Here is a 27,941-nt window from a genome sequence, read left to right as displayed (position 1 = left end):
GGAAACAACGTGGTTGCAGAAGGACTTCGACAAACTGGAAGAATGAGCACACAGTGGGAGATGGAAAACAGTATTGAGTAATGCATGTTCTTGTATTTTGGTAAAAGAAACAGTAGTACAGCTTAGGGGTCCTCCTGTAAGAATCTTAGAACGTTAATTGAAACACTCACAACACGCTGGATGAACTCAGCAGGTCGGGCAAAATCCGTGGAAACGATGAGCCGACCTTTCATGCTGGAACCCTTCGTCAGGACTTCGTGCGGGTCCTGACGAAGGGTTCCGGCCCGAAACGTCGACTCATCGTTTCCACCAATGTTACCCGACCTACTGAGTTCATCCAGCGTGTTGTGAGTGTTGCTTTGACCCCAGCATCTGCAGATTGTTTTGTGTTTAGAAGGTTAATTCACAGGTTGAGTCTGTGGTAAAGAAGGCAAATGGAATGTTGGCATTCATTTAAGGGGAATGGAATGCAAAAACAAAGAAATAATGCTGAGCCTTTATTGAACACAGGTCAGGCCTCATTTGGATCATTGTCAAAAGTTTTATGCCCCATATCTCAGAAAGGATGTTGTTATTAGAGTGAGTCCAGAGGAGCTTCACGAGGATGATTCCAGGAATGAAGGGGAGACGTGTGAGGAACATCTGGCAGCGTCTGTACTCACGAGAATTTAGAAGAATGTGGAAATGGTGGGGGGGTGCGGGTATTCTTATTGAAGCCTACCGAATATTGAAAGGACTCGATAAGGTGGATGTGGACAGAATGATTGCTGTGGTGATGGTGTCCAGTCTGAGAGGGCACAGTCCCAAAATAGAGAGGTGACTCTTTCAAACCGAGCTAAGGAGGATTTTTTTTTTAAGTCAGCGAGTAGTGAACTGTGGAATTCTCTGCCAGAGAAAACTGTGGAAGCCGCAGCTATATTTATATTTAATGTGAAAAATTGATAGATTCTTGATTCGTCATGACCTCAAAGGTTATGGCGAAAAGGCAGGTGTATGGGTTTGAGTGGGGTCCGGGATCAAGCATGATGGAATGTCAATGCAGAGTCGATAGAATGATTGGCCCACTTCTGCTAATATTCTTCTGGTCTTAGTGTCTTCTCTAATGTAACATCATTTTGAAAAATGAGCAGAGTTCAATTTTGAAAGCTCACAGAAAGGTACAATAAAACTCGTACAATACAAAAACAAGTAGGCAGATATAGCACAAACAATGGATGAATACAAAACATTTCCATATCTGGGATATTGGTAAGCAAGGAAAATAGTTCATACTGCGATGAAGGGAAGAGTTTTAATAGAATTTACTTCAAGGCTCCCACATATTAATGGTTAATATGATGAATATATTGACCAAATATAGTAATCAATATATTGAATAGCTCCCAGCATTTTCAAATGGTCCCTTTCCAGAAGTAAGATAAATTAAGTCTGTATACTTGTAGATCACTGAAAAATTGTTTATACTTCTTCAAATTATAAAGGAAGAAATCCATCTCGTTACCTTTCCGGAGAATGTGTATTTATTTTCTTTAGTTTCTGTTTTGTTGTAACATTTTTGAATTACCTACCATGGATGTTCATTAAAGTTTTCAATGATAATTGCATTTTTCCTGATCATATGAATTTATTCATTGTATGATTGATCGATTTTCTTAACGACGTCTGTGTATGTATCTGTCTATTTATTTATCCCAGTGCAGAAAGGTTTCGCATAGCCTTTTTAAATGCAAATTTGCAATAATAAAACTATCCACACAGTCTTATTTTCCCACTAGTTTCCTTACGTCGAAGAACTTTGAACATTTAGTTACAGGGTTTGATTATTATGCGATCGCATTCTATACTAAAATAATATAAGACATACTGTACTTGGTTTAAATTTCAACCGAGTTTAGTAGACACAGCACACTTTCAGATTTAGCCATTTACTTTCGCCACCTTATTGGAAATTAAATTGATGTGGATTTGCGTTTGCAGGACGTTTTTAATTTCTTGAATCATTTCTAAGATATGTTTGTACACTTATTCTCTTCTCTGCTAAAATCTTCTTCGATTCCAATGCCCCTTTCAGGTGTTCAGAAAGATTCTCAATGAAATTAGCAAAGTGCCCCGTCCAGGTTGAAATCTGAAGGGCACTCACAAGCCATCTCTCGTTTGAGTATTGACTGTGTCATTCATTTTGTTTTCTTAGCCACTTTGTTTCATCATTGTTGACGGCATTATGCTTAAGTCTGAAGCGCGAAACTCCGATTGCAATGCCACAGTGTGTCTCAACACGATTTTCCTGTACACTGGAGTGGACAGATTTTCCCAAACCAAGGCTTTCTGCTTCTCTACAAAATTTTCCACAAATTCTATGTATAGTTCCTTTCCCAAGGAAGGTCAAATTTATTCAACGTCATCCAAGCATCAATGCATTCATGAACATATGAAATTGCGGCAGCAGTGATGAAAGGCAACGGGGTTACTTGTTAACTCGTTTTCTTGAGAAGAATACAACGTCTGTTGAATACTTCAGCATTTAGCTCATTTTGCATCTGTTGTCGGCGATTTCTCACAGTTTTGGGGCAGTAGTGATTTTCCAACTGTTATTGCATTTTCTTCATTTTGTCATTATATGGTCTCTGATTTACTTTAATGATGTTTTCTGAAGATGTTTGCCATCTGTTACCCGTATAGTGTAATACAATTTCTGATTAAAAGCATTAGTTAACATCTTGAAAGTGTCTTATTTTTACGTTTGTATTTGCAGTAGTTTGTTGGGTTATTATAATGGTGTTGCAGGGCTGACATTGTATCCCGCAAGCCTATAAAGCCATAGCATACTTCAGCGTTCCTAATTTCACATCTTTACTTGCACCCCTTTCTTTCCATTTTACTGACAATAACATTATCTACCATTTCTGCTGATTTGCTTATGTCGCCCGTATCTCTTCAGTCGTCCATCCGTGCATGTTTTATTTCTTTTTTTTTATTCAGGCAAATCCCCAACGATTATGGAACTTCGGCGGCCTGATACTGAAATAATTTGATAATATACCAACTTCCATTATTGTACGCTATCGTAATTTATGCATTGTGCTTTGACGGCTGATCCCTGCTTCACCTCATCTAAATTTCCAAATAGATGTATTCTTAAATTTCTCATTCAGAAACCCAAATGGAACTCAATCATTAATGTTAAACAATGCAATATTCTACAGGTCCACCCTTCAATCCAAAAATTGTCGATCATTTTCACATCAATATCACATCGAACGGAACTACAATTTAGACGTCCTCAAGGAGAAGAATTTTTGATAACTTGCTATAGATTTACAAGTGCCATCAAGGTTTTCATATTGACTTAGTACTTACCAGAACAGATTAGACTGATATCATTCGTGTGGTTGCAACTATGATTCGTTGAAGAAAATGGACAGTCCAGAACGCTTGACTCATTACCCCGACAGTTAAGTACATCGGTCTGTATAGTTCCAGTTCCCGCTCCAAAATGGGCTCCACCGAGCACGGAGACAGCGACTCCGCATTGAAGCTGATGGCACACCACATTGGCATCTTCCATGTCCCAGAGCAGGTCACACACCGTTTTCCAGGTTTTACCAAACTGCACCTCCAGTCTTCCTGAGCATTCCTCATGCCCGGATGCCAATCTTGGAACTCTGTGACCTCAAATAAAAAGATAGAAAGGACACTCGTAATAATGACAATTATAACAGTGTACAGTCAAATCCAATTGAGTTCAGATTATTTCAGATTCCGAATTCATATGGATTCAAATTTCATCTCATGCAGATGACATGCTTTCCTTCCTCCCTTCCGCACCGCAATTATTTGGTACTGGTAGATTAATTTCGGCACCATACAGATCAGATTTTACTCATATTTCACAAGCTGATGCTGTATCTCAGCAAGTCAATCGCTACAGTAATGAGAGGAATGTTTCTGGATTCCGAGTTGAACAATCTTTCTTTCATAAGTGCATTCAGCCGGTTTGCCCACTTGTCAACTTTAGCGACTTTCACATCAGGATATCAGCATACCGTCGGCAGCCTCATTTCTCTTTTTTCCAAATAAATTGGGGACAGATAATGATCCTTAAATAAACCAGTTGCCTTGCTTTATATCGGATCCTCTGCTATCTCACGACTGATGTCCCTGCAAGAATTAATATGAGTGTACTTCATTAACGTACAATGAACCCATTTCTGACAATGAACCCGCTCTGTAGTATGAGGAAAATGTGTCCCGTCTTGCTGAACTAATTAATATCCTATTTCTGCGGCTATTATTTTTTTTAACCGCTATAAGCTAACATTTCCATAATCTTCGATAAAAGTAGTCCCATCTTGTCCATATTTCTTTCTTTCTCAATATTTTTATTAATTTCAGCATCATATACATTGCAAGAAGTAGATACAGAGAAATTGAGATTACATTATCGATAAATAGTTTATACAAGTAAGAGCTCAATTGATACATAATTGACAAGCCTCACAAATTCTCAAAAAATACAAATATAATATTGGAAAATATAAGGTGAATATCATGAAAAAGGAAAAGAAAAAACTATCACAATTAAAGGAAAACTAAACTAAACTAAAGAAAAAAATGAAAAAAACAGAATGGGCTCTTATGATACCCCACATAAGATCATCAGTGTCGTTAACTCCGCTCCTCTCCCTGAATATGGAGTTACAAAATAGAATTCGGAAGGGTCAAATTATATCATATTAAAATAATGAATAAATGGTCTCCAAATCTCTTCAAATTTAATAGAAGGGTCGTAAATGATGCTTCTATTTTTTTTTCTAAATTTAAGTAAGAAATAGTTTGAGAAAACAATTGAAATGCTGCAGGAGGATTAATCTCTTTCCAATTCAATAATATGGATCTTCTAGCCATTAGTGTAACAAAAACAGTCATCCGACAAGCTGAGAAGGTCAGATGGTGTTGTTCTATCATTGGTAAACCAAAGATTGTAGTGACAGGATGAGATTGTAAATCAATATTCAAAACAGTTGAAATAATATCAAAGATATCGTCCCGTATTTCTTCAGCAAAGAGCATGACCAATACATATGAGTTAATGAAGCTATCTCAGAATGACATCTATCACATACAGGATTTATATGAGAGTATAACGAGCTAATTTATCCTAATTTACATATGAGCACTGCTTCTCAAGCGTGGAGCGTTGGGAACGGACTCAAATGCAAGACACAGACACTGAAATACAAGGAACAGGACTTGACTAGAGTAGGGACGTGATAGGATACAGACTAGGACAAGGGGCAAGAACGTAGACCAGGGCTTGGACTCCGAGCCAGAGACTTGGACAAGGACCCAGAACCTGGGTCTTGCCTTGGGCTCGGGCCCCAGAACCTGGCATAGACATGATATGACTGCAGGACTGGAGCCTGGGGTCCTGAGTCTTGAGGCTTGAAGACAGGCTTGGGTTCCTGAGGCTTGAAGCTTGACCTTGGAGACAGGCTAAGGTCTTGGTCCTGAGGTTTGAGCTTGGAGAAAGGCTGGGGTCTTGGTCTTGAGTCTTGAGCATGGAGACAGGCTGGGGTCTTGGTCTTGATGCTTGAGTTTGGAGACAGGCTGGGGTCTTGGTCTTCAAGCCTGCAGGCTGGGGTCTTGGTCTAGAGGCCTGCAGGCTGTGGTCTTGAAATGCGGAGGCTTGGGTATGGACACCGAGCCAGAGACTGTGCAAAGACCCAGAACCTGGGGCTTGGCTCGGGCTCAGACTCCAGATATGGATTGGGTGAGGAACTCCTGGGTAGGGCGAGTCACAAGGACAGGTAAAGGCACATGGACAGGACTCAGATAGGACTGGACCAGGCACGGACTGGACGAGAGCCTTCAGGAGCACGGAGCCGGGACCCTTCCTTGGGAACAGGACGTAGGGCCGGGTCTCACACACATAACACAGAGCCGGGAGCTCTCCTTGGGAACAGGATGTAGGGCCGGAACTCATACACAGAACACTGAACATGAAGAGACAGATCCCAACACTAGGTGGCGCCAAACGGCCGGACCCACCTACCGAAGGCATGGGCACAGAGAGACAATTCCACACAACGAAAGACAGTTCCTTATCTTGACCTAACAAGGCTCTGGTCTTACTCCGGTGGTAAGACTTCAGCGATACAGGCGGGGTATACAGGCTAGGTGAGCAGTCAGAGAGTCGGGCAAGGAGGGAAAAGACAGGGAGGGGAACAGGACAGTCCAACAGGGAATCCCTGGTTTGCAGAGGGATTTATGTCTCAGCCCCATAACGAGAAACATGTGCCCACAACAGGAACTGGGGAAAACCAGAAGCACAGAACACAGAACCATGGACCGGATCATGAACCGGAACACGGACTTCACAGACCGGACGGACTATCACACTGTGTACTAATTTAAACTGTATCAACGCATGTTTAGCGCATATAGAGGAAGAATTAACAAATTGTTTTTTTTTTTTGCCATTTCTCTATAGGTAAAGTAAGCTTACCCATTCGTTCTTAATTGAATTCGATACATCTGGATTGATTTTCATAATCATATCATAAATATTTGCTATTAAACCTTTCTGAATAGGATATAAATCTGGAATCCTTTCCATTATATCCGATGAATATGAAATCGGAAAGGTGCTAAGAGCAATATTTAAAAAGTTTCTAATCTGTAAGTATATAAAGAAATGGGATCTAGGTAAATAGTATTTATTAGATAATTGTTAAAAAAAAACATAAACAATTATCCAAAAATAAATTAGAAAAACGTGTTATACCTTTCGTTTTCCAGATTAGATAGGCTTCATCCGAAAAAGAGGGTTGAAAGAAATAGAATAGGGCTTGCTACAATACATTTATTCAATCCAAACAAATTTCGAAACTGAAATCATATTCGAAGAGTATATTTAACTGTTGGGTTATGCATATGTTTGTCCAATTTAGAAAAATCAAAGGGAAGCAGAGTCCCTAAAATAGAACCTAATGAAAACCCTGAAACAGATTTACTTTCAAGATTAACCCATTGTGGACTTGAAACTGTGTCCTAATTCCATGTCCAAAATTTCAATTAACAGATATTAATTGCCCAATAATAAAATCTAAAATTTGGCAATGCCTAACCACACTCCTTTTTGGGTTTATGTAAGTATCTTTAACCTAGTCTAGGATTTTTATTCTGCCATATGTAAGAAGAAATGTTTGAATCAACATCAAAAAAGGAGTTTGGGATAAAAATAGTCAATGCTTGAAATAAATATAGAAACTTAGGTAGAATCAGCATCTTAGCAGCATTGATTCGACCAATTAAAGACAAAATCATTGGTGACCAATTAGTAAACAAACATTTAATCTGATCAAATTAAGAAAAAAAATCATTAAATAAATCTTTATGCTTCTTGGTGATTTTAACTCCTAAGTAAGTAATATTATCAGTAACTAATCTAAATGGTGAGGTTATATAATTTGGGACCTGCATGTTTAACGGAAAAAAAGTTCACTCTTAATAAGATTCAGTTTGAAGCCAAAAAAAATGTTAAAGTTAGCCAACAAAGATAAAATTGCAGGAATGTATTTCTCTGGGTCAGAAATATAAAGTAATAAATCATCTGCATATAATGATAACTTATGTATCTCATTCCCACGAATAATTCCTAAAATATTTGGTGAATCTCGGATAGCAATTGCTGGAGGCTCGAAAGCGAAAACAAATAATAAAGGACTTAAAGGACAACCCTGTCTAGTACCACAAAATAATCGAAAAAAAGATCTTTGATTATTTGTAAAAACCGAAGCTATAGGAGTATGATATATCAGTTTAATCCAAGCTATAAATATCGGACTGAAGTTAAGCTTCTCAAGCGTACTGAATAAGTATGGCCACTCAACTCTGTCAAAGGCTTTCGCAGCATCTAATAAAATAACACATTCTAGAGTTCTAAGTGAAGGAGTGTAAACTATTCATTAATCTCCAAAAAACTAAAGGATGAGTAACGAGTTTTAATAAATCTAGTTTGATCCTCAGAAATAATTAGAGGTAATACCTTTTCTAACCTAGATGCTAATATTTTAGAAAAAATATTAGAATCTACATTCAACGAGGATATTGGTCTATATGATGCTCAATCCTTTTTTTTAAATGGGGCAATAGAGGCTCCATAAAATGATTGTAGTAGTTTACCTATACTAATTGTATCTTTAACAATTCCGCACAACCAAGGGGAAAGCATGGAAGGAAAAATACTTTCAAAATTCTACTGTATCACCATCTGGACTGGGTGATATACCACAATTCATTGAAGAAATAACACACTTTAATACTTCGTCCATAATAGGTATTTCTAATTTTAAACATTATTCGGACGTTAATTTTGGAAAGTTCAATTTCCTTAAAATGTCATACATCTTATTGGGATCTTGAGGAAATTCTGTCTGATATAGATATATATAAAATTCCTGAAAAGGTTTATTTATCTCATCATGATCGACTGTTAAAGTATCGTCAGGTTTATGAATTTTAATAACTTGATGTTTGACCGAAGCTGTTTTTAATTGATTAGCTAATAATTTACCAGATTTGTCACTGTGAATATGAAACCCACTTCTTGTTTTCATTAGCTGTTTTTCAACTGACGATGTTAAGAGTAAACTATGCTCCATTTGAAGTTCAACTCTGTTTGGAAAGCTCCTCATTGGAAGCAAAGGCGTATTTTTTATCAATATCTTTGATGTTATCAATCAACACTAGCATTTAATTCTTAACACGTTTTTCAACCCAGCAGAGTAAGAAACAATCTGCCCACAGATATATGCTTTAAACGTGTCCCATGTAACCCCAAAGGGAATTTCATCCGTAACATTAGTTAAAAAAAATAAATCAATCTGATCCTTAATGAATTTTACAAAATCCGAATCTTGAAGCAAATTAGAATTAAAACGCCATTGTCTAGTATTAGAACATATGTCCGTTAACTTGATAGAGAGATTCGAAGGTGCGTGATCAGAAATGGCAATATTGTCATAGCTACAATCAATCACAGATCGAATTAAATGAGAGTCTATAAAAAATAGTCAATCCTAGAACAAGTATGATGTACATGTGAGACAAATGAAAATTCTTTATCGTTAGGATATAGAAATATGCAGATCTCTGAGATTCCCGAATCGATCAGGAACGAGTTGATAATGGTAGCCGAATTGTTCGGTAAAGCCTCAGTAGGTATAGATTTACCCATTGAGGGATTGAAACAACAATTAAAATCACCACCCATTATCAACATATGATCATTTAAATTAGGAAGGATGGTAAATAATTGCTTAAAAATTCCGGGCAATCCACATTTGGGGCGTAAGCATTAACCATAACAACTTTTCTCTTAAAAAGTAAGCTAGTAATTAACAAAAAAAAAATCTACCGTTCGGGTCATAGAGAGTATCCTGATGCAAAGAGCAATTAAGGAATCTATAAAAGTTGAACTCCTCTCACTTTAGCTTTGGAGTTTGAATGATACCTACAAACCTTCCAAAACTTAAAAAAAAAACAAACTCTGATTATCCTCTTTCCTGACGTGCGTTTCTTGGGCAAAAATAATATGAGCATTCATTCTTTGGAATACTTTAAAAATCTTTTTTTTTCTCTTAATCAGATGATTTCATCCATTTGTATTCCAAGAAACAAAATTAATCCCCTGAGCCATATTTACCAAGAATCACACTTTTGGTATGTAAAGAGTTAACCAAAGCGTAAACTCATGAAATTGGAAGAGGAACCAACAGTTGGGAAGAAAACGGAGATTACGACACTGCAGACATTTTTTGTAGTTCTAGAACAGCCCAATTGAAAAAAAAAGCAAACCAAAGCCGCCCCCCCCCGCCCACCCCCCCCGGAAAACACTGAACTAAGCCAAGAAAAAGCCAGAATGGTAACTAGTACTAAAGCTACATCAAAGTTGCTGGTGAAAGCAGCAGGCCAGGCAGCATCTCCAGGAAGAGGTACAGTCGACGGTTCAGACCGAGACCCTTCGTCAGGACCCGAAACGAAACGGACGTCTCGGCCCGAAACGTCGACTGTACCTCTTCCTAGAGATGCTGCCTGGCCTGCTGCATACACCAGCAAATTAGATGTGTGTTGCTTGAATTTCCAGCATCTGCAGAATTCCTCGTGTTAGCACTAAATCTACCCCCATTTCTCAAGAAGGCAGCTCACAAAATATATGTTGTTTGAAGAGAATCTAAGATGCAAAACAGAAGAAAAACTACCCTATAACAACAAAAAAAATCAAACATTTGAGAATACCTTCGTATTATATTTTCTGAAATAATAATAAAAAAGAAACACCAATACATATTATTAAATATTGAATATTTGTGAGGGATAATAGATAGATGAAAACAGGTCATCCGGAAAATGAAAAGTATTATGGGAAGAAGAATCCAAAACGATGGCAGAATAATAAAGAGAAACAAAAGGTATTGTGGGAAGAAGAAAACAAAACGTCGTCATGGTTATAAAACAATCTTAATATTCCCCCTGATAATTTTTTTTAGAAAATCAAAATCCAACCGATAACAACTGTTTCGGAGATCATAAAATTTATATACACAAATTAACAGGAAAAAAAACGAATCCGCCGATAAAGAAAAAATTAGGTAAAATATAAAAAAAATTCCAGTGCTACCAATCAAAACCAGAAATCATAAATATATGAAGGTCAACCTTCATACATGAATTGTAGGTTTGAAAAAAATACAAAAAATCAGAACCAATATTGCATGAATCGTACATTAATTAGACCGTAGCATCTAAATCAAGTTCATCCAAGAAACTTTGAGCCGCACTTGTAGAATTAAAGAAGCGTCGCTGGCTGTTCGGAGGAGAAATTCTTAGACACACAGGGTACAATAACGCTGGTTTGAAAACTGTTTGGTAGCATTCCGACATCAGAGAGTTGAAAGCCAGTCGAACCCTTATCACGTCGGGATTGAAATCTTCAGACAACCAAAACTGATGATCTTGAAATATAATAATTCCCTGCATTCGGGCGACTCAAATTAATTGCTCTTTAACATGAACATAATGAAATCAGATAATTATTGGTCTGGGTTTAGATTGGGAATCTGGTCTTCGACGTGAAATACGATGAGCACGATTGAGCAATGGAGGATCATCCGGGAATTCATAGTTGAACACAATCTTTAAAAGCTCGGGAAAAAAAAAGTACTCTAGGGACTCCTTTCCCGACATCGTCAGGGAGACCAATTATGTATATGGGGGCAATATTTACCGGCTTGCACTCGTTAATCGACTTGATTAGCATTTCAAGAAGAAAATAAAGCTCCAGCAAAGTCATGGTACACTGTTTCCTCCCAGACAAAGCTAGTCTGGTTATACCAAATGCAAAGTGTTATCGTCTCAGAATCCTTTCTTAGAAACGTGCATTTCGCTGGAGAAAGGGTCATCAGTACTTATATTTTTGGCTTATTCCTGCGTCCTTTTTAATAACCAGACATTATTCGCCAGCCTGCAATCTTCTGCTGCCTCACACACAGCTGACAAATGTACACAAATATTTGCAGTTTCGTGACGTTACCCACAACGGGCAAGGATGGCATTCAAAAACTTACAAAACAGTTTTTAACAACTCATTAGATCGGGATGGTGGAAAATCATCTTCCTTGGCAGCGACACGGTCTACTAATGCACTAAAGGAGAACTGCCGTTGGATTCCAACCTTTAAGAAGAGAGCTCACCTGAAGGAGATATGAACATTGAAACATTCCTGATGTCCTTAACTCTCTGCCAGGGCAACTTTATCCCCATATCCATTTTAACTTCATCATTTGTTTTTAATGTTCTTGATTGATTTCTGAAAACCTAGCCATCTTTCCCTCACATTTCTGCACAAATCTATTAGGTCGCATGTCGGCCTTCTTCATTTTGTGGGAAATGACTTCAGTCTATCCAGGTTTATCTTCATAAATAAAATCCTCTGTTTCCAGAAAAATCGTTATTCATCTCTTCTGTTACTCCTCAAGCAGGATAATTTCCAAAGTTTCTTATAAATAGCTGCAGAGCTGCAGTTAGTGTTCCAAGTGAAGCTTAAGTAGTGTTTTGCAAAGTTTTATCACGATGACCCAACTCTTGTATGCTTTATTTTGACCTCAAATAGCAAAGATGCTATGTGGTCTCTGTTGGCGCATGAACAAGTGGTTAAAGCCTTCGTCTAGTGATCTCAAGGTCGATAGTTCGAGCCTTGGCTGAGGCAGCGTGTTGTGTCCTTGAGCAAGGCATTTAACTACACACTGCTCTGCGACGACACCGATGCCAAGCTGTATGGATCCTATTGTTCCCTTGGGCAACATCGGTGGCGTGGAGAAGGGAGACCCGCAGCATGGGAAACTGCTGGTTTTCCATACAACCTCGCCCAGGACTGCGCCCTGGAAACCTTCCAAGGCGCAAATCCATGGTCTCACGAGATAACGGATGCTTATAAAGTATATGATCTCTGATATCCTCCGTCCTCCTCTGTTGCCACTGTTTTCGATCTATGAAGCTATGAACCGCAAGATCTTTCTATTTATCAGAATTCTTCAACATTCCTTCTTCCCCTCCTCCTTACTGTATCTCATGTCCTCGTTTGCTATACTAAGCTGCATTCCCTCACATTTATCGAGATAAATCTGCCAATATTCTTCGCAGCTATATGGCCACAGCTTAAGATTATATCCTTCTGCCTATCCCTATGTTTCGTATCTTCTACTTCTATAAAACCTGTGTGGACGACGATGTGCCAACGAGAACATAGTGTACATACCCGAATCAAGAGCCAGGAGGTTCGTAGACAACTGATAGCTAGATTAGTGGCATTCAAAAGACAAAAAAGACCATGTTCGATTTACGGATGGCTATCCCACTTATTGGCTCTTCTTCTGCCTTGGAGCACTTGGAAAATACCAACATGTATATCAGAACGCAAATACGAGGAAATCTGCAGATGCTACAATTTCAGGCAACACACATAAAAGTTTCTGGTGAATGCAGCAAGCCAGGTAGCATCTCTAGGAAGATATACAGTCGACGTTTCTGGCCAAAACAATTCGTCAGGACCAGCAACTTTTATGTGTGTTGATTTTATCAGAATATTGTTTATTGACCATGGTTCAGTGCTTAAAACAAACTTTCCAACCGTTCAGATCGAACGTTCTCGACCTGGGACTTTTGTACCATCCCCTGCAACTGGATCCTTGATTTCCTCAGCGGAAAAGCACAGTCTGTGCTGAGTGGAAATAGCATCTACGGCGTGCTGGTTATCAAGACTGGCGCACCTCAAGTATATGTGCTTCGCCCATTCCTTAACCCTCTCTAAACCCGTGACTGTGTGTTTAGGAACAGTTCAAATCCCATCTGTAAATTCGCCGACGACGCAATAAATGTTGACAGAATTTGAGATGCGAATGAAACGGCGTACAGAACGAGATATAAATCATCGAGACATAGCAACATAGAAAACCTGCAGCACAATACAGGCCCTTCGGCCCACAAAGTTGTGACGAACATGTCCCTACCTTATAAATTACAAGGCTAACCTCTATTTTACTAAGCTCCAAAAGTCTTTTAAAAGAACATATCGTATCCGCCTCCACCACCATTGCCGGCAGTTCATTCCACGCACTCAGCACTCTCTGAGTTAAAAAAAAATCTTAACCCTGGCATCTCTTCTGTACCTACTCCCCAGCACCATTAACCTGTGTCCTCTTGTGGCAACCATTTCAGCCCTGGGAAAAGCCTCTGTGTATCCACATGATCAATGCCTCTCATCATCGTAAACATCTCTATCAGGTCACCTCTCATCCTCCGTCGTTCCAAGGAGAAAAGGCCGAGTTCACTCAACCTATTCTCATCAGGCATGCTCCCCAATCCGGGCAACATCCTTGTAAATCTCTTCTGCACCCTTTCTCTGGCTTCCACATCCGTCCTGTAGTGAGGCGACCAGAACTGAGCACAGTACTCCAACTAGGGTCTAACCAGAGGCCTATATGGCTGCAACATTACCTCTCATCTCCTAAATTCAATTCCACAATTGATGACGGCCAATGCACCGTACGCCTTCTTAACCACAGTGTCAACCTGCGCAGCTGCTTTTAGCGTCCTATGGACTCGGACCCCAAGATCCCACAGATCCTCCACACTGCCAAGAGTCTTGCCATTAATACTATATTCTGCCATCATCTTTGACCTACCTAAATTAACCACTTCCCATTTATGTGGGTTGAACTCCATCTGCCACATCTCAGCCCAGTTTTGCATCCTATCAATGTCCCGCTGTAACCTCTGACAGCCCTCCACACTATCCACAACACCTCCAACCTTTGTGTCATCAGCAAACTTACCAACCCATCCCTCCACTTCCTCATCCAAGTCATTTATGAAAATCATGAAGAGTAAGGGTCCCAGCACAAATCCCTGAGGCACTCCACTGGTGACCGATCTTCATGCAGAATATGACCGGTCTACAACCACGCAAGCCAGTTCTGCATCCACAAGGAAATGTCTCCTGTATTCCATGCCTCCTTACATTCTCAATAAGCTTTGCACGGAGTACTTTACCAATTGCCTTGCTGAAATCCATATACATGTACAAATATAAAGCATTTGTGCGATATCGCAGCAACAACCTTCACAAACAAAGAACCGATTGTGAACTTGCGAATGTTTCAGAAGAGGGCACATGCACCAGTGCACATATGGAGATCAGAAGTGGAATGAGTTAGCAATTTCAAATACTGGGTGACAACATTTTCTAAATTATATCTTGGGTCCAATATATCGATGAAGTTACATATAAGGCACAAAGGAGAATGTATTTTATTCCAGTTGGAAGAGATTTGATGTGACACCAAAGCCACTCGCAATTTTTTATTTGTACCATGGAGAGCATTATAACTGGCAGCATCACATTCTGGTATGGGCTATGTGGGGATGGGGGTGGGAGGGCCACCGCGCAGGATTTAACGAAGCTGCAGAATGTTGTGGACTGAGTCAGCTTCATCTTGGGCAGCAGCCTAATTTCTCTGATACTTTTTTTAACATATGACCTGATTTCTAGAGCAGGTAGTGCAAAGCCTAAATATTAATCAAGTTTGAGCTCATAGGTGATGTAATGCGTCCATACTGACCAAGTGTCGGAATCCAAGTGAAGATCACATCATTTCTCCTTTATATTCTGAGATTGTACGTCACATCATCTGTAACTTATCAGTCAAACATAAACAGAACCTGAACTAGACGGGATGCACAAATTCTACGGCGACAACACTTAGGCAATCTTTAATTATCAGGCAGCAAATGTGTCTTCTGATTTTCCAGAATATCATGTTATTGTTGATGTGTCAAAATTCAAGAATGTCAGGCAATGCTAACATGGATCAGCTCCCATAATGGTCAAGGTGTTTGAGATCATTCAGAGCAAAGTAACTCATCTGAGCCCATTTCCAACATCTTAACCATCCTTTCTACCATGCTGGGGACACAAAAGTATTCAGTGTCGACCAAGGGCATTGCATTTAATTTACATGTTATTGAAGGTAACATCACAAATAAAAGTACCGCGAGGGAGTTGGTTCACGGGACGCGCAGATCTGCCATTGAGTGTCATACTACCCTGACACTCACGCAGCGTCATATTAGTATTTAATGTCATGACCAGTGTCGTATCAACACAAAATAAACGCAAATGCAATAAATCTGATCTTAAACCAAAAACTCTGGAAATACATCTGAGGTCAGGCAGCATTTGTATGGAGGGTGTAGGAGTTAGTATGTTAATTCTTTATAACTTTATTTCGCAGCAGGATCAACATAGACATATGGAAGGAAAAATACTTTGAAAAGACGGTGATACAACGAAGGTGTTAACTCTACTTTCCGCTCCTCAGTTGTTATACGAGATTGCATTGATTGCAACACCTGTTGACATTTTTTTTCACATTTCCAGCATCTGACTTTTGGGAAATTGTTATTCTATATTCACTGGTGCTATCTGTCAGGCTGCACTATAATTGTGGAGAAACGAGGAATTAAATCTTTATTGAGGTGGGTAAATCATGAGGGGAATACACAAGGCTTTCCCCCAAGTGCAGAAAACTCCATGACTCTGCCGATGCAAATGTTGGAAAATGGAACAACTAAAAACGTACTATGGAGGAACTCAGCAAAATGTGCATTATTTATGCTATAACATTTCTCGCTCATTCATTTCCTGATCAGTGTTAGTCCTGACAGCATTTCATCTTGCACCAGAGATGCTAATTGACTGCTGAGCCCTTTCAAATGCTGTGTCGTGTCCAGTAATGTGTACTAAATGTACGTGTCTAATTAATATTGGTATAAATGTTCGGTAACACAAATTGCGATCACAACCTGATGGGAATAATTTCGACATAACCCAATTTAGTTTCACGAAACTGGCGGCGGCTATCAGCTCGCATTATTTTACAGTTGGGACATCATGGAGTCATCAATCAGGCGGAATGGCAGGGACAAATTTCTGCTTTTTACCTGAGCAGACGACACCAGCATCAGTGGAGTGAGACGAGCCATAATAACCCCAAGTGTCAGATTTACACTCCCGCAGGGTTGCTTCGTTTCCGTTGCAATGAACATTCCCGGTCACAACGGGTCCGGAACCTGCTCCAAAGTGAGCCCCGCCCAGGGCATCCACCGCTTTTCCACAACCCAGCTCCCGGCAAACCACAGTCGCGTCATCCAGGTCCCATATATAATCATGCACAGTCCCCCAGATTCCCGCGTAGTGAATCTCCAGTCTCCCGGCGCATCGGCTGCCTCCGTTCATCAACCTCAACTTCACGCTTTCTGAAAAATATCAGTTAATGAGAGATCAATCGTTAACATTAGTTTAAGTTTGCGGCTACTCGATGCTGAGTAAACCGCTCCCTCTGCCCACCCACCCCAAGCACTTAAAATCCGCAGGTGCCATTTTATGATCAAACGAACAATCAGGCTGTTGCAGACAATGCACGAATTGCTAAACGTGACAAAAGCAGACAGTAAAGCTCGTGATCATCCGGTGAACCGGGAGTCATCCGGTCTTTCCGGAGAATAAAGCGTTTCCCAGAGGGAAGAATAAAAGATGAGCTGAGGGTTCGTTTTCTCTTTTCGGAGAACAGCTGTTAGACTGCTCGGGTCAGTGTCCCGCTGCACTCAGCCGTCATCAATTCAGTGACAGAACCCAAACTTGTTTGGACGGGAGGAGACATTCCTCTACCTGGGTCCTAAAGGGGAAAGAGTTAAACTGAGCCTTAACGTGACTTCAGCCTCAACACTCAAAAACAAAATAAACCGTGTGAACTCCTTTAAGCTTTTGGACAATGTCAGCGGAGTCATTTCTCTGCCGAATCACTGCACGGGATTTCAGCAGTCACCTCTCAGCTTGATTTTCAGTGACAATCAGACCCAGCCATAGTAAGAAAGATTACCTGACCGGTCAGGCTGACAATCCCCTGGACGCCCTAAAACATAAAGAAATACATAATTAGATTTATTTGTGGAGCTGTCGCGTTGGGACGTAGAAGTGGTGGAGTTCATGGGAGGCGGGTTTAAGTTTATCAAACTTATAAAGCCATCAGCGAGAAATGTCTTAATGATGTGAGGCGGTGGAAACCGAACTGTTTTAGAAGGGTCGTTTCACTTTCTCATGTATTTGTTTTTCATGACAGCGTAATACCGAGTCGACAGCTGTTACTTCGCATCCTGTTTTTGCATTGAAAATTACTTTCGGTCTGCTGACATCTGGACACATCCTCACATTGTGAGGTTAGAGGTCACATCTGTTTAGTTCTCTTCTATAACACCTGTGCCGTTTGGTCCGCCTCTACGAGTGTAAGGCAAATGAGACACAGAAAAGTAGTTTTTTTAGGACCCCGGTAATTACCCTACCCCACTCGCGACATGTCAGATTAGCCCACTTTAACTGGCTTTCGGAAACAAAAAAGTCACAGAGCACTACTGCAAAGAAACAGGCCATTCAGCCCATTATTCCGTGCGTACCTAGTATTTTGCCTGTTCCCATCTACCAGCACCCGAAGCATAGCCCTTCGTAGCCCTCCGACCTATGTACCTATTCAAACGTCTTTCAGTGTAGCAACTGACACCGCATCCACCAATAGAATTTACGGTTCTTTACGCTCGCGCCAACTTGTGAGTGTAGAAGTCTCCCTCTGATTCCCAGTAAATATTTCATCTTTTACCTGAACCCATCACTAAATCTGAGGGAAAAGTCCTGCCTATACTTACTCTATCTGTACTCGACATAGTTTTGTATGTCTCTAAAAGCTCTTCCCCAAATAAGATCTGAGGAATAAACTGCAAATCTATTTAACCTTTCTCTGTAACTCAAATCCGCCAGTCCTGGCAACATCCTTAGCAGTGGTGCGAGAAAATTTGTGAACCCTGTTGAAAATGTGATCAGACCTTCGCAGGTGCTAAAACTAGATAAAGAGAACCCAATTAAATAAGTAACACCAAAACACAAGACTTGTTCATTTCTTTATTCAGAATAATGATCCAATATTACATATATTTGTTAGAAAAAGTATGTCCACCTTTGTTTTCAGCAACTGGTATGACCCCCTTGCACAGCAATATCTGTGGGATGTTGGTGAGCTTCCCCGAATGAACTGCTGGCTTAATGTGCTTCCACAATATTTCTATAGGATTAAGTTGGGGATTTTGACTCGACCATTCCAAACTCGAATTAACATCTTTTTTTTTAACCTTTCTGGCGTTCATTTACTCTTGTCTATCGGCTTGTTGCCTTGTTGCATTATTCAACTTCTCTCAAGCTTCTGGTGTCGGACTGTTACCCTGACATTCTCCTGTAAAATGACTTGATACGATTTCTAATTGATATTCACTGCATGATTGCAACTGCCCAGGCCCTGAGGCAGCAGAGCCGCCCCAAACCATGACGTTCCTTCTATCATGCTTCACAGTTTAGATGAGGTTTTGGTGTTGGTGTGCGATGCCCCTTATCCTCCAAACTTAGCAATGTGCATTTCTGCCAAAAAGTTTAACTTTTGTCTCATCTGCCCAGAGAACGCTGTCCCAGGAGTGTTGGAGAACATCCAAGTGGTCTTTTGCAAACTCGAGAATTGCAGCAATATTTATATTTTTGGAAAACAGCCGTTTCCTCCATGGTGGAGAGATTATGAACAGAGATTACTGTAGGTATTTTGCTATTACCCTTAGGTTCTTTATCACCTCCTTCAGCATTACACGTTACGCTGTTGGTGTGACCTTTGCAGGGTAACACTTCTTAGAAGACTGTCAACAGTATTGAGTTTCATCCAATGGTAAACAGTTCCTCTTACTGTGGATTGATGAACACTCAGGTGTTTAGAAATGCTTTTGTAGCCTTCTCCAGCTTCATGCATTTCTACAGACATTTCTAAGGACATCTGACATTTTGATCGAGGCAGGGTGCACACAAAGAGATCTTTCTCCAGAAGAGCTCACCCTGTCTGTATTTTTTACAGGGCAGGGCACCTGTACAACCCACACTCCAGTATAATCTCATTGATTGGATCATCTGACTCTGCATAGCTTTTGTGGAAGGCATTACCCCAGAGGTTTACATACTTTTTCCAATAAATGCATGCAATATTTGACCATTTTCTCAATACGTAAATGAACAAATACAAGGTCTTGTGTTATTTATTTGATTGAGTTCCCTTTATCTGGTCATCGGAGTTACATGAAGATCTGATATCACATTTTAGGTCATATTTATGCAAAAATAGAGAATATTCTACAGGGTACACAAACATTCTGGCACCACTGTATTTTTACTCTGCATTCCTTCAAGCTTATTAATATCGTTCCTGTACGTAGATGACCAGTACTGCAACCAACACTCCAAACTCAGCCTCACCAAGGTCTTAATACAGCTTCGACGTAACATCCCTACTCCTCTACTCAAAGCTCTCATTTATAACGGTCAATACGCCAAAAAGCTTTCTTTACGATGCTATCTACCTGTGATTTCACATTCGTGGGAGTATGAATTTGTATTCCCAGATTCATTTGTTTTTCCGCACACCTCAGCCCCACCATCGTTACCCCAGTTTCTCCTTCTGAAGTGCACACCTACTATTTGTTTGCATTAAATTACATTTGTCACTTATCAGCCTATTCAATAGCTAGTCCAGATCACTCTACAAGATTTGACAGGCTTCCTCGTTGTACACTTTCCCGTCAATACTGATGTTAGCAACAAATCTGCTAATCCATTTTACCTTATTACTAACAATGGACCCAGCGCTGCTCTTTGTGGCACACAACTAGTTACAAGGTTCCGGTCAGAGAGCTCTCGCCCAGGATATTAGTTGTGATGACGCGCTAATTATTTATACTAGATATAAGGTGCTTTGTGAAAGTCATGCGAATGCATCAGCCCAATCCTCTACTCGTAGTTCCTATGCATTGCTTGTATTTTGTTGCTTCGTCTGACGTAAGCACTGATTTTCGTGATATTTGTCTTCAAAGGCAGAAACACCGTTAAATGATCTGGTTGCCATATTTGTTCATCTTACTACCCTGATCGCTGCAAATCATTTATATGTTTTTATTTGAAGTGACTAGATGATATTGCTCACGCTATATCAACATAACACTTCTCTTTCCCAGCATTTGCTATTGCATAAAAGGCAATTGATCTGTTCCAAGACTCTGCTTCAAAATAACATGCTTTCCATTATCTCCTCTTCAGCCCTGCAAGGTTACTTACATATACATATTGTATGTGTATAATGCGAGATGATATTGCAACGTTTACAGGTTGCTTCATCCTTATTTTGGGTAATTTGGCAACAACAGATTATGAAAGGCCCCCACGTCTGAGTGCTCGGAACAACTTGCTGCCGTGACAGGAACAATCCCACACATTGTCATTTGCCTGTATCTTATTTCTACGAACTGGGAGATGTTTGGTTATGTTCATAAACTTCAAGGGCACTGATAAACTGCGTGAACCATGTTCACGCTTTTGTTTACTATTTAGTGAATGTGTACAAGGAAGCAGTAAATAACATGATAAATATTTTAACATCAAATCTCACTCACTACAATATTTTTCGGCCAAGTCCCTCAGTGGGAGGGAAATTATGGGGAATATTTTTATTTGTTAATGTTTCATAAAGATTCTTCAGTGGTTTAGTGAAAGTTGCAGCAATATCAGTCCCACTCCCACTGTTGTTTAACTCTACGATCTGTATAATGCAAATTCAGACACTTAATTATTGTCTTAACTAATGATAAGAAGGAATTAATTGAATTCTTTGGTTCATTATTCAGTTCAAAATAATAAGATCATTATTCTCAATACCTTATTTTCCTTAGGCCCCCACACCTTATATCTCACGAGTCAACTGTCATTTAGCTGCATTTATCACTGCACTGAGAAAATTAACTTAGCAATCGAAAAGTCATTTGTCTCTGGGTGGAAACCAGATCACCGGGGAGAGTCACTGCGATGTGACAAAGTGAGTGCAGATATTTCACATTTTGTGCACCACAGTCCCGAGGAGCTATCGGATTGGGTTGAGGTGATGGACGGTGGAAGAGTTTAAAAGAAGTAGAAGTAAAAGTCGGCACATTTTGCCCTTTACAGTTCCTGAGAAGACAATGGATTGCACTTAGCAAGGACCAATGAAAATAAGTTAAGTTTATGTCGCCCTTTTGTGACTGGGCCAGTGTTGAGTTGAGGCTTGGCTCATTGAGGCTTCCACGAGGAAAAGTTGTGTTTTTAATGTATTATTTCTCTTATTGCACATTTGGAGCAGTGCGGTGCCGGATTTGATACTGAAATGTTCCCCTTGACGGATGTGGAAATGCGGAGAAACCTCCTGTGTCCAGGACGACCACAAAAGTGAAAATTTGAAAATACAGGTTGTATGTATCTGCGTGAGTAAAAGGCAAGATTAACAGGTTCAGTATACTTTAGTTTTTGAGAGATATTGAGCCCCTGGATAAGGAAAGCAAGGAGCATTTGTTCCAGTCTGCCTATACAGCAGATATAGGCAGAATGGAACAAAAAAGGTACTTGAGCAGTACAAGGAATGCAGGACAAGGAAATCAGGAATGCTAAAACAAGGCTTGAGGTTTTTTTTGCAGAGAAGGTGTGGGATAATCTCAAGAGTTTCTAATGATACGTTAAGAGCAAATGGATAGCAACGGACAAAATTTGTCCTCGGCAAATCATTGTATTAATCTATGCGAGGAGCAATTAGAGATCGGCAGTGACCTTAAACTGATTTTTTCTTTTGCATCTGTATTTACTCAGGGCAGTTAAAGATTTTATGGATTTGAACCAATGCAGCAACGAGGTCTTGGACCCGATACAATGTACAGTGTAGGCACAGTTTGCTGTCCTGGGGCAAATTAGATTGGATAAATTCCCGGGTACTGAGAAGGTATTCTCTCGAAACCTCAACGAGACTAATACAGAGACAGCAGGGGCCTTGGTAGAGATGTTCAAAAGACTTTTATCCACGCATGAGACACCGCAGGATATGCGGATAGCTGTTGTTGTTCTGTTGTTCAAGAAAAGCTGTAGCGACACCCCACAAAATCGTAGGCCGGTGACCCTGACATCGGAAGTGGAAGGCTATTGCAAAATATGCTAGGAAACCGTGTACATAGCTATTTGGCTAGACAGCGATCGATTAGGGATAGTCAACATGAGTTTGCCCGTGGAACGTCGTATCTAACCAATCCTACAGAACTTTTCGATTATGTTCTGTGGAAAGGCGATGAAGGCAAAGCAGTGGATGTTGCCCACTTTGAGTTTGCAAGATCATTGAAAAGGTCCCGCAAGAAAGATTGGTCAAGATAGTTCAGTCGCTCGGCATTCAAGGAAAAGTAGTAAACTGGATTAGTCATTGGTTTTACAGAACGATCCACAGTGAGGATGTATATGATTCCCTCTCAGACTGGAGACCTGTGACTTGTGGCATGCCATAGCGATTGGTTAGGTGAGCGATAGCACACGAAGGAGTGCTGCAGATGAGAGGGCTCTAGTAATAAAGATCCATCGTTCAGTGTAAGTCCCGTCACAGGCAGATAGGTTCGGAAAGAAAACCTTCACAACACAATATCCCGAGTCCAGGAGCTGGACTGTTATGTTGAAATTCTATAAAAGATTGGTGAGGCTCAAATTGGAAAATCGTGTGCAGTTTTGGACCATAAGACATAGCAACAGGATAAGGCCATTCAGCCCAACAAGTCTGCTCCGCCTTTGCATCGTTACTGTTATTGGAACATGCTCAACCCCATAAACACACACGGAATGCTGGAGGAACTCAGCAGGCCGTCAGCAAATACGGAAAGGGAACACTCGAGGTTTCGGGCAGCGACCTTTCGACAGGAGTCTGCTGTACACTTGTCCATAGATGCTGCCTTGCCTGCTGTCCTCTTCCAACATTCTCCGCCTTTTGCTTGGATTTACACCATCTGCAGATTTTATCCTGTTTCACACTCAACTCCATACACTTGCCTTCTCGCTATATCTTCTGATACCCTGACCGATAAGGAAACGATCACCTTCCGCCTTAAATATACGCATGGACGGGCTTTATGAGAAGGTGAATCACCACTGTAAATTATCTATTTTATTTGGTGGGTGAATGGTACAATCACGCCAGTAGATTGAGAAATAAGGAAATTGAAAAAGGAATAATTATAAAGGGTTTGTCGCTGATCAGCGCAGACTCGGTGAGTGGACGCGGAGCTTTGCATGCTGCTTTGTTGCATGACGATATAACTCTGTTTTCGGACGGTGAATTTAAGTTATCTTTATTTGCAACTACAAATATAACGAAACAAAATTCTGCAGTTTAAAGTTCGGCAGGTGTACGCATGCTAACGTATATTACCAATTAACTTTGAAGTTTCTTAGATGTTCACTTAATGAGAAGTTTTGAACAATAATTGCAGCGTGAAATAGTGTCTGTCAGGGTCCAATTTCTGCTCATGGATTATGAATGAAATAGTCATGTTTTAGTATTCCGACTCGCTTAAGTTATCATTAAATACAGAGAACTAGTATCTCCTCGGATATCACAATCCCGAGGAAGAAGCATGCGATAGTGAAAAACTTTATAATTTGTGTACTCCTATTCCTTGGAGTGAAACATTTCCGAAATACATCTGCGATTAAAAGTTTATAGATGTCATTTTCTATTTTAAAAGCAGCAGCCAACCACAGAAAAATGCAACAAAGAAGCTAAAAGTACACAATATACATAGTAACACTCGAAAAATTTGTTTGTATCAGCCGAATAAGAGGGAAATATTTTATTCCTTTTTCTTTCCATAAATGTTAAGCAGGCAACTTAATGGTAACTCAATTTCTCATTTGTTTCATGGTGCTGTCTTCTAAAAAGTTCCCACTATTTGACAGACAAGCAATAAACGATTTGAATAAAATATTTGGAAGGAAATAAAGAATACAGTCGCGTGTTTATTTCAGTAAAATCTGCCCCATAGTTTAACTAGGACAGAGGAAAACGGAATGTGGAATAAAGTTCAACTGCTCAGGAAATGCGATTCCACGCGTGCATATAATGGAACATGGGAAAGTGCATTGTCAAAAAGATTGGTTGCTTTTCTCAGGATGCATAAACGTACAACATTTATATTTTAAAATCAGTTTGGTATATAATCACACATAAATGAAGATATTTGATAACTAATTGAATTCCAACACGTTATCATCTGTATGGAAGTTTCAGTTTTAGCATCCTTCAAATACTTTAAGAACAATAACAACATTAATAAATAAAATGCTGGAGGAACATGCAACTGGCAGCATCTGTGGAGAAACGTAAACAGGCGACATTTCGGGCCGAGGCCCTTCATCAGGACATTATTGTGTATATTGCTTTAATTTCCAGCAATTTAAGATTTTCTGTTGTTCTCAATATTAAGTGTTGTCAGCATAACAGAATTCTTTTATTCATGAAAAACCTGTCCACGACCTGACCTAAAATACATTGTTCAAGCTCGTTTCCTTCACTGTGCCGCGCGGTGGTAGAAAGAGCGGTAACTGATAATTACCAGTGATAGGAACGGGTGCGAGTGTTCAACCAGGAACAGCTCCAGCGTTGGCTGCTGCTCACGTTCACTGAGTTATACATACTACACTCCGGTGTGTTGTTTCGCAACAGTGACTACTCTTCAGTTCTGAAAAACTCCGATGAGTATTCCGTTTGTAATATCGGTTCAGATTACTCGTTAGTTTGTACATGGGGATTTTATGAGACGAAGAAATACTGTACTGAAAGAAGATAAAGAATACAGTCGCCATTTTCACGAAATTCTGCAGGGTAACTTTAACCCGGATAGAGAGATCACGAAAGTGGAAGAAAGTTCAAAATCATAACATCTGTGCTTCTTCAGATCTACAGATTAGAACTCGGAAAAATGCGCTAAGAAAAGGATGTGTTTGTTTTCTCTGGGGTATGCAAAAGTGTTGAATTAAAATACAGAATTAATTAATATCGCATGTTTGAAGATACAAAATTTGAAGAATAATTCATCTGCAGCACTGTCTGGAAGTTCCACTGTTACCAGCTTTCAAATGTTGTATTTAAGAATAATACCAACAGTGTTAAGTTTAACAGTGTTCTCTGTATACCACGATAAATTTGAAAAGCGTTTTGAAAATCTGAAATAACTGCATGTTTAAAATTTTGTTCACTTCACTGGTTCACATGTTGGGGAGAGTGGTATAATTCATAATTTCCAGTGGTAAGAATATGTGTGAGCGTTGAGGCTCATAACGGCTAGTTTCGGCGTCTGTTCAAGCTCAGTGAGTTATATACACCGAATTCCAATGCGCTGTGCCCCAACATGTCTTGCTCACCAGGTCTGATAAACTAAAATTAATAATCGATTTAGCATGTCAATTCACAGATGCTGCGGATATGGTGTTTATGAGAAACATCCCCATGGACGGTCCCAAGCCGGGCAGCGAAAAGAGGAGAGTTGGGCACGGGTCTAGTAACCCAAACCCAAAGAAATCCAGTGCGATAGAAACAACAACAGAAGCTCTAAAAACCTCATATGTGGCTCAGGGGTCTAACGAGCTACTCGAGCATGTCGGCGCCCTATGCCTCAGTAGGTCTGATGGGTTGTAGTAAGTCTTTATAACATTAAGATACACAACGACATTGTTCAGGTACAATTTCACTGTTTTCTGTTTGGCAGAAATCTCAATGATAAGTATAAAATCTGAAATCCTTGATTTAATGGAAACACTTATAATCGGCCAAAAGATATGAAACCATACTAACAAAATAGAAAGAGAGGGGAACAATCTTTCAAAATAAGTATTCAATTTAACTACAACGTTAATACAAAATTTTAGTGCTCAATTTCTATCATCTCAAATCAGAAATAAATCAGACCGTGTTCTGACCTCTTTTGCCATTTGTCTCTGATAATGAAATCACATTAAGATTTGATTTGGATAGGTGAGTAATTCACAGGAGAAAGACCTTTTAACTGTTTAAAAATATCCACATCGTTTTCATCACAATGTCAAACCTGAGAGAGAATCACATTTATGTATTCCACACTCCATATATATTCGTAACAGAGCAATAACATTCCACGAAAGGACTGTAGACATTAAAAACAAACAACACGCCAGTAACAGAATAATCTCAATAAACTCACATTCCCAGATCTGCAACATAAGCAGTGCCGACAACGACCACAGCATTCTCGTAGTAGTCAGTGATAACGGTCGCTCTTGAGTTCAAACCTTCTAAAACGTTCTAACTTTCCGATTGATCTGAAAGCTAACTCTTTGACAGCCACTCTTTATGGTAAAAAAAATGTAGCAATCGATTTGCACAATATGTAGGCATGAACGACAATTTACTGAAATACGCCAATGAGAAAGGACATGTCCTTTCATGGACGTCTCGGATTCATTTCAACTCCTCCTAAGAAACCAATGAACTGAGTGAAGCCATTTACCCAATATTTGCACTCAAAAAGCAGTTGGTCATATACATTTACGGCCGCCGAGAGGATTATTCAGCCCATTGCAAAGATTGCGTTTTAGTGTAAGTGGTCGTTGTCTGTGATCATGTTTCTCATTTCTCACCTACCCACGGCACAGTTTACCACCTTACCAAAGGATTCGAGATCCCGTCCAGACGCACACTATCAGCAAACGCTTGAAAACGCCTCTCCGTGCTGAATGCCCTTTAATTACTTTTTTTCCTGCGTGACCAATATTCATGGAACCAAAGAAAAAAAAATCTTATCATACATCTTTATTCATCTCCGTGTCTCTATATCACACCAAATATTCTATGTTATTTCCACACGAAAAATGATAAAAGAAAAATTGATGTCATTTTCCCGGGCAATAAAAGTCACTTTGCAGGAATTTCCCTAGAAGGGAATAATATTCTCCAGCACCCATAATCATTTTATTGTGCCTCAAAATGTACTTTAAGTCATTATTTTGAGCTTTCAGCATCTCTCCATATATTTCGTTGGGATCATCATCTCCTATACTGCGTAATGTATTTCTTTCACCGATACCATTTCTCCCTCACACTCTCACACACCCTGCGTTAAAGATTCTGTTATGCCCCACTTCACGAAGACCTTCCTTCTTATTGCTTTTACGTGAGTGACAAAATTCTACAACAGTCAAGTTTTCTTTTCAAGATATCTTAATGCTCATAGATAGAAATCCAGCTGCAAAGAGTCAGATGCTCCAAAGCGATGTAGAACGATGAGTGACAGAACAATCTGCAGCTGAGAGGAGGAGCCAGAGACATTTGAAAGTTTGCAGGTAAGTACTTGTTTGAGTTAACAAAAGGCAGTGATATTATGGTGAA

Source organism: Mobula birostris, chromosome 8 (genome assembly GCF_030028105.1).
Source record: "Mobula birostris isolate sMobBir1 chromosome 8, sMobBir1.hap1, whole genome shotgun sequence".
NCBI lineage: Eukaryota > Metazoa > Chordata > Chondrichthyes > Myliobatiformes > Myliobatidae > Mobula > Mobula birostris.
This window is presented reverse-complemented; position numbering follows the sequence as displayed.